The sequence below is a fragment of the Cardiocondyla obscurior genome, linkage group LG21, assembly GCF_019399895.1.
Source record: "Cardiocondyla obscurior isolate alpha-2009 linkage group LG21, Cobs3.1, whole genome shotgun sequence".
Classification (NCBI taxonomy): domain Eukaryota; kingdom Metazoa; phylum Arthropoda; class Insecta; order Hymenoptera; family Formicidae; genus Cardiocondyla; species Cardiocondyla obscurior.
Window position 1 is genome coordinate 4,308,041 of NC_091884.1, and position 7,500 is coordinate 4,315,540.

General features: G+C 53.8%; 1 non-coding gene and 1 pseudogene across 1 annotated transcript; both read left to right on the top strand.

Annotated features, from left to right (window-relative positions):
• The first annotated feature begins 696 nt into the window (after positions 1-696).
• On the top strand, positions 697-851 carry LOC139110846 (5.8S ribosomal RNA). The gene has a single exon (XR_011547084.1). It is a non-coding gene; the product is annotated as a 5.8S ribosomal RNA (ribosomal RNA).
• Positions 852-2,233: 1,382 nt separating this feature from the next.
• Positions 2,234-7,500, top strand: part of LOC139110819 (large subunit ribosomal RNA) — a 7,497-nt pseudogene continuing 2,230 nt past the window's right edge.

A 7,500-nucleotide genomic window follows, 5' to 3' on the forward strand; every position in this document is an offset into this window, starting at 1 on the left:
TATTACGCTCTTTGCATTCTCTCTCTCTCGTTTCCTGCGGAGATTCTCCGACTCTCTGTCTCTCGCGCGCTTCGAACGACCCGTTGCGCGGACCACCGCGCTCAGCGCGCCCATTAGCCGGGGCTAGCGCGGCCGGTTGGTCTCGTTGTGCGAATCCAGGAGGAGCGCGAAGGTGCATCTATATGCGCGCCCGCTCGCGGATCAGGATCGGTGAGAAGGAGACTACGGAGGCGCGCTCGCGCGCTGCCTCTATCTCCGCGATTCGGACGCGTTGCGGTGCGCGCGAATGCGCCGCGTACCGGTGGTAACCTATGCTGCCGCGTCGTCGTGCGCGCCGGGCGAGGAGTGGAGAGTGCGACGATTCTCGCCGCTGCTCTTCCTCCGGTCCCGCGCGCGCGCGCGATCGCGCGCGCTGAAGGGTTCGTCGAATATGCTAGTCATTTTCGACCCCGATGGTTTTTCAAAGAGTTCCGCCCCGGCTCTCGCTTCGCGAGAGACGCAACCTCTTGGTTTTCGCACCGCGCCGACAACCGACGTCTCCCTCTCTCTCCATTATTGTGCCGTAGCCCCCGTAACAGGGGCGGCGGTCCGCGCGTGCTCGGACGCGCGGCCAGGCTGATCGAAGGGCCAAAACGAAGAAGACGCACATTGTTGTCTATTCCTTGATAGAGCGTACTTGGTGCGCGAAGGAACGATTACCCTGAACGGTGGATCACTTGGCTCGTGGGTCGATGAAGAACGCAGCTAATTGCGCGTCAACTTGTGAACTGCAGGACACATGAACATCGACATTTCGAACGCACATTGCGGTCCACGGATACAATTCCCGGACCACGCCTGGCTGAGGGTCGTTTTATCGAAGACAAACTGCTTGCGCGCGCCGTTTCGACGGCCGCGTACGAGCGATTCGTTGGACGTTCGCCCGATCGCGGCGGCCGGCGAGAGAGTTATACCCGCATCCACGAGAAAAGAGAAGAGAAGCGAGGAGTCGTCGATGACGCCTTCCCCGGGGTATCAGGCACACTACGCACGCTATCCACGCGGCGAGTTGCTGGATTCCATCAGGGTTTTACGAAGGCTCTCGCGCTCTCTGCGCGCTCTCTCTATACTCGCGGAACGGCGGCGTACTCTCGCGCCCCGTTGGGCGTCGTCCGAAATAACGAGGTTTGAGGGTCGAACGAATGAACGACGACCGACCGAAAGATGCGATCGAGAATCGCAGAGAGACGCACGCACGCACACACGCACGGGAGGGAAGGACGTGCGCGGTGGTGATAAACGTGGCGAGCTCTTGCAAGGAGTTTATACGTTATACGTATATACGCGCCGAACGAAAAAGAGTAGATCTGCCTCTCGCGCGCCGCCGCCCGGAGTGAAACAAGCCGACAATTCGTTCGCGCTTGTACTCCCGGAAGGTGGCCTGTGTGCCGCTTGCGGCGCGCGCGGGATCCAAGGCTGATCCACGGAGAAGTAGTTCATAAGGAGCGCGGAGAACCGAGTTTGAGTTTTCCTCTCCTTCTTCGAATGAAGATCGGAGAGGAGAATAGAGGCCGCGAGATAATCGCGCGCCTCCTCGTTCTCCTTCTGCACAGAGCGCATATCGTCGCTTTACCGCCGCCAACGCAAAGGAAACTCGAGAGGAGGGATTTTAGAGATATATACGACGAAGCAAAGATACGAGAGAACCTGACCGTATTATAAGAGAGAGAGAGTGGTCGTCGCCGCTGCAGCTGCTGCCGGCCGCCGCCGCAGTCGCGTTGCCGACGCCACCACGACGCGCAAACCGGCCTCCGACGTTCGCGTCGGGCTGGCTGGCCAGTTGTCGTCGTGGTCGGTTGGTTGGCGCGCGCGGGCGCGCGGATCGCGGCGCGGTTGACGCAACGTCGACGAAAGACCACCACTCTCGCGGTTGTTCTCTCTGCCTCGTTCGTTTTCTCATTTTCCCTTCGTCTCTTCTTTCAAATATTTTGCGTGCACCGATCGCCCCCTGCGCAGCAAAAGTGTGTGCGAGGTGAGAGATCGCGCGCGGGTCGACCGCGCGTGTTCCCGAGTCCACGAAAGCGCTATGTATGGTAGCAGCTCTTGACCGGGGCACGCGGCGTAGTCTAACCAAGCGCTCGCGCGCGGCGTTTCGCCGCGTTGCGTTTCTCTTTTCTCTCGCGTCGTCGTCGTCGTCGTCTCGCCTTCTTCGTATTATATATATATAGTACAGCCTCACGACAATTTCTTTTGACGACCTCAGAGCAGGCGAGATCACCCGCTGAATTTAAGCATATTATTAAGCGGAGGAAAAGAAACTAACCAGGATTTCCTTAGTAGCGGCGAGCGAACAGGAAAGAGCCCAGCACCGAATCCCGCGGTTCCGCCGCAGGGAAATGTGGTGTTTGGGAGGGTCCGCTTATCCCGAGGTGCCGCGTCGCGTCCAAGTCCATCTTGAATGGGGCCACTTACCCGCAGAGGGTGCCAGGCCCGTAGCGACCGGTGCGCGTCTCGGGAGGATCTCTCCTTAGAGTCGGGTTGCTTGAGAGTGCAGCTCTAAGTGGGTGGTAAACTCCATCTAAGGCTAAATACGACCACGAGACCGATAGCGAACAAGTACCGTGAGGGAAAGTTGAAAAGAACTTTGAAGAGAGAGTTCAAGAGTACGTGAAACCGTTCAGGGGTAAACCTAAGAAACCCAAAGATCGAACGGGGAGATTCATCGTCAGCGACGCTGGCTTCGCGTCGGTGGGCGATGCCCGCGGGGCCTCACGGCTCGCGCGCGGGCACGCTGCCGCGCGCCGATGTCCGGCGTTTTCGTCGTCGTGCACTTCTCCCCTAGTAGAACGTCGCGACCCGCTGGGTGTCGGTCTACGGCCCGGGTGCGGTGTCTGACGCGTCGCCGGTAACACGGCACGCCGTCAAACCCTCGGTCGCCCGGCCGGCTGCCCGGCGGTACACGCAAGGTATCAGGCCGCAGCTCTCACACGCGCGGGAGTGCGTCGAGGCCGTCGCAAGCGCGCGCCACGGTACACGGAGGCTTACGGACCTAGCGCCGTCACCGGTCCTGGCCCGCTGTTGGTCGTACGGTTAACCTTCGACAGGCCTGCAAACGTTCCCCGGGCAACTCGGGGGACCGATTCCGGTCGGCGACGCTACTGCTTTGGGTACTCTTAGGACCCGTCTTGAAACACGGACCAAGGAGTCTAACATGTACGCGAGTCATTGGGATCAGCGATACCTAAAGGCGTAATGAAAGTGAAGGTCGGCCCTGGTTGTCGACCGAGGGAGGATGGGCCGCGTCGCGATGCGGCTCCGCACTCCCAGGGCGTCTCGTTCTCATTGCGAGAAGAGGCGCACCCAGAGCGTACACGTTGGGACCCGAAAGATGGTGAACTATGCCTGGTCAGGACGAAGTCAGGGGAAACCCTGATGGAGGTCCGTAGCGATTCTGACGTGCAAATCGATCGTCGGAACTGGGTATAGGGGCGAAAGACTAATCGAACCATCTAGTAGCTGGTTCCCTCCGAAGTTTCCCTCAGGATAGCTGGCACTCGGCCGTTCCGCACGGAACGCGCGCGAGTCTCATCTGGTAAAGCGAATGATTAGAGGCCTTGGGGCCGAAACGACCTCAACCTATTCTCAAACTTTAAATGGGTGAGATCTCTGGCTTTCTTGAACTATGAAGCCACGAGCATCTCGGATCAGAGTGCCAAGTGGGCCATTTTTGGTAAGCAGAACTGGCGCTGTGGGATGAACCAAACGCAGAGTTAAGGCGCCCAACTCGACGCTCATGGGACACCATGAAAGGCGTTGGTTGCTTAAGACAGCAGGACGGTGGCCATGGAAGTCGGAATCCGCTAAGGAGTGTGTAACAACTCACCTGCCGAAGCAACTAGCCCTGAAAATGGATGGCGCTGAAGCGTCGAGCCTATACTCTGCCGTCAGCGGCAAGTGGGGCGGCCGTGGGCAGGGCGTGGGTAACTCCTCGCCCGGAGCTTACAGGCCGCCACGAAGCCCTGACGAGTAGGAGGGTCGCGACGGTGTGCGCAGAAGGGTCTGGGCGCGAGCCTGCCTGGAGCCGCCGTCGGTGCAGATCTTGGTGGTAGTAGCAAATACTCCAGCGAGGCCCTGGAGGACTGACGTGGAGAAGGGTTTCGTGTGAACAGCCGTTGCACACGAGTCAGTCGATCCTAAGCCCTAGGAGAAATCCTATGTCAATGACGGCGTACGATACTCTCGTTGTCGCAGAAAAGTCTCGCGCACACAAAAAGCGCGCGCACACGCGAGTGTGCCGTCGCGCGCGGTGAGTGAACTTTTGACACACGCCCGTCGGGCGAAAGGGAATCCGGTTCCTATTCCGGAACCCGGCAGCGGAACCGCATACAATTCGGGCCCTCGTAAGAGTGTTCGTCGGGGTAACCCAAAATGACCTGGAGACGCCGTCGGGAGATCCGGGAAGAGTTTTCTTTTCTGTATAAGCGTTCGAGTTCCCTGGAAACCTCTAGCAGGGAGATAGGGTTTGGAACGCGAAGAGCACCGCAGTTGCGGCGGTGTCCGGATCTTCCCCTCGGACCTTGAAAATCCAGGAGAGGGCCACGTGGAGGTGTCGCGCCGGTTCGTACCCATATCCGCAGCAGGTCTCCAAGGTAAAGAGCCTCTAGTCGATAGACTAATGTAGGTAAGGAAGTCGGCAAATTGGATCTGTAACTTCGGAATAAGGATTGGCTCTGAGGAGCGGGGCGTGTCGGGCTTGGTCGGGAAGCGGGTCTGGCTGACGTGCCGGGCCTGGGCGAGGTGAACTATCGGCGTTCTCGCGCCGGTTCAGGGATCCGAGCTCGGTCCCGTGCCTTGGCCTCCCGCGGATCTTCCTTGCTGCGAGGCTTCCGTGGCGGCGCGAGCCGTCGTGGTCGTCCTCTTCGGCCGCCATTCAACGCTCAGCTCAGAACTGGCACGGACTAGGGGAATCCGACTGTCTAATTAAAACAAAGCATTGCGATGGCCCTCGCGGGTGTTGACGCAATGTGATTTCTGCCCAGTGCTCTGAATGTCAACGTGAAGAAATTCAAGCAAGCGCGGGTAAACGGCGGGAGTAACTATGACTCTCTTAAGGATATTACTATGTACATACATACAAATTAAATGGCTCGAAAATCTGGCAAAATGAGAGTTATAGTTGGGGTATGAAGCGCAAAACATAGCCTCTCATACTCAAGTGGAACGTCTGCCTCCTCGTGGCACTCCTGGTAACACTGCGTAAGCAGTGGCGAAATGACGTCTCCGCGAAGCAAGGGTCCTTGGGGTTGCCAGCCCCTCCGACTCGAATTAGTTGGCCCAAAGAAACAAAACCAAGCCTCGGATGATACAGATGATGGGCCCTCAGGCTCATCAGACCCAGCTAAAGCTCCCACTCACCCAACGGATGTTACCTACAAATGTGAGTATCCGGGATGCACAAGGTCTTTTGCCAACAATAGAGGTAGAGGCGTACACGAGCAAAGAGCTCATAAGCAATGGTACGACGCACGGCTAAAACCGGCTGGCGATAAAATGCGATGGTCGCATGAAGAAGCAACTCTTTTAGCGAGAAAGGAAGCGCAGTTAATTCGAGATCAAAATCCTAGGTTTATGAATCAGGAAATAATTCAATTTTTCCCACAGCGCACATTAGAAGCCATAAAAGCAAGGCGTAAAAGGCAAAATCACAAAGATTTAGTAACAAAATTCCTAAAAGAACTGGAGGAAAACTCTGAAGAAGAAGCAGCGGAACAAGAACCAGAGGCTGATATAGAAGAATTAAATCCCATTCTGGAGTTTCTGGAAGCATTGCCAAGACCAGAACTCCAAACGTTCAAAGCAAATGATTTACATAGAATCGTACAAGGAGCTAGAAATGACGGCAAAGAGGCAACTCTACAAAAATTGGCGTTATATATTAGAGAGGTCCTACCTCCCACAATAAATAATACTCGAATAAAACCTAAAAAGAGAACGGATACATCTAAAACTACTAAACGGAAATTAAGAAAATATGAATACGCCACATCACAGAACTTATGGCGTAAGGATAGACGAAGGTGTATCTCACAGATTTTGGATCAAATGGGAGATGTAAGGGAACCTCCCAAAGAAATAATGGAGCCATACTGGCGAGAAGTAATGCTAAACGACTCTAAGGAATCGCCAGAAACAACTCCAAGCGAAGTACTTTCGGAGATATGGTTACCCATTAAGATGGAAGATCTAAAGTACATCAAGATCCAACGCTCGTCGGCTCCAGGACCGGACGGCATATCGGCCCGCCTATTTAGATCGATACCAGCACAAATATTGATTAGGCTGTACAACTTGCTAATGTGGTGCGAACAGCTGCCGGAAGACCTACTAATGTCAAGGACGGTATTTATACCGAAAAAGAAAGAAGCCAAAGAACCAGGCGATTTTAGGCCAATTACGGTACCTTCGGTATTAGTAAGAGGGCTACACAAAATTCTTGCATATAGAATGGCAAAATGTCTAGATATTGATGAAAGGCAACGCGCATTTAGGCCTACTGACGGATGTGCAGATAACGTCTTCCTATTGGATACAATCCTAAGATTTCACAGGAGCAATTTTAAGTCAGTTTATATGGCTTCATTAGATGTCGGAAAAGCATTCGATTCTATTTCGCATCCGGCAATCGAGAACGTATTAAGAGGTATAGGAATACCACCACCAATGCTGCAATATTTGAGTAATGTGTACAAAGGATCACGCACACGCATTGAAGGCCAAGGATGGAGATCAGCTCCAATTCATCCCAATAGAGGGGTCAGACAAGGTGACCCATTATCACCCATTATTTTTAACGTAATGACACACATAATGTTAAAAGAACTGCCGGAAGAGATTGGAGTAAGCCTTGGAGGAAAGTCAATAAATGCGGCTGCATTTGCAGACGACCTTTTGCTGTTTGCGAGCACTCAAATAGGACTGCAAAAGATGATCAACCAGGTTACGGATTTTCTTAAAAGCTGTGGGATGAACATTAATCCGAACAAGAGCATGACGGTAGCTATAAGAGCTGCACCGCATCTAAAGAAAACAGCTGTAGATACGCAAATAACTTTTACAAGCGGAAGACAGAAATTGCCAAACCTAAATAGGGAAGATCATTGGAAGTATCTTGAAATTAGCTTCTCTCCGGAAGGACGAGATAAATATAAGCCAATAGAAGTTATAGAACCACTTCTTAAAACGCTAGAAAAAGCGCCATTAAAACCACAACAACGATTATATGCGCTAAGAACGGCAGTTATTCCAAGATTATGCTACAGATTGGCTCTGGGAGCAGTTACAATTGGCACGCTAAACAAAGCTGACAATATAATAAGGTCAGCAACAAGAAAATGGCTTGCACTCCCACACGACACGCCAAAAGCTTATTTCCACGCAACAGTAAAGGACGGTGGATTGGGAATCCCCTCAATACGATGGTTAGCTCCACTACAAAGAAGAGGGAGAATAATAGCGGCTCTT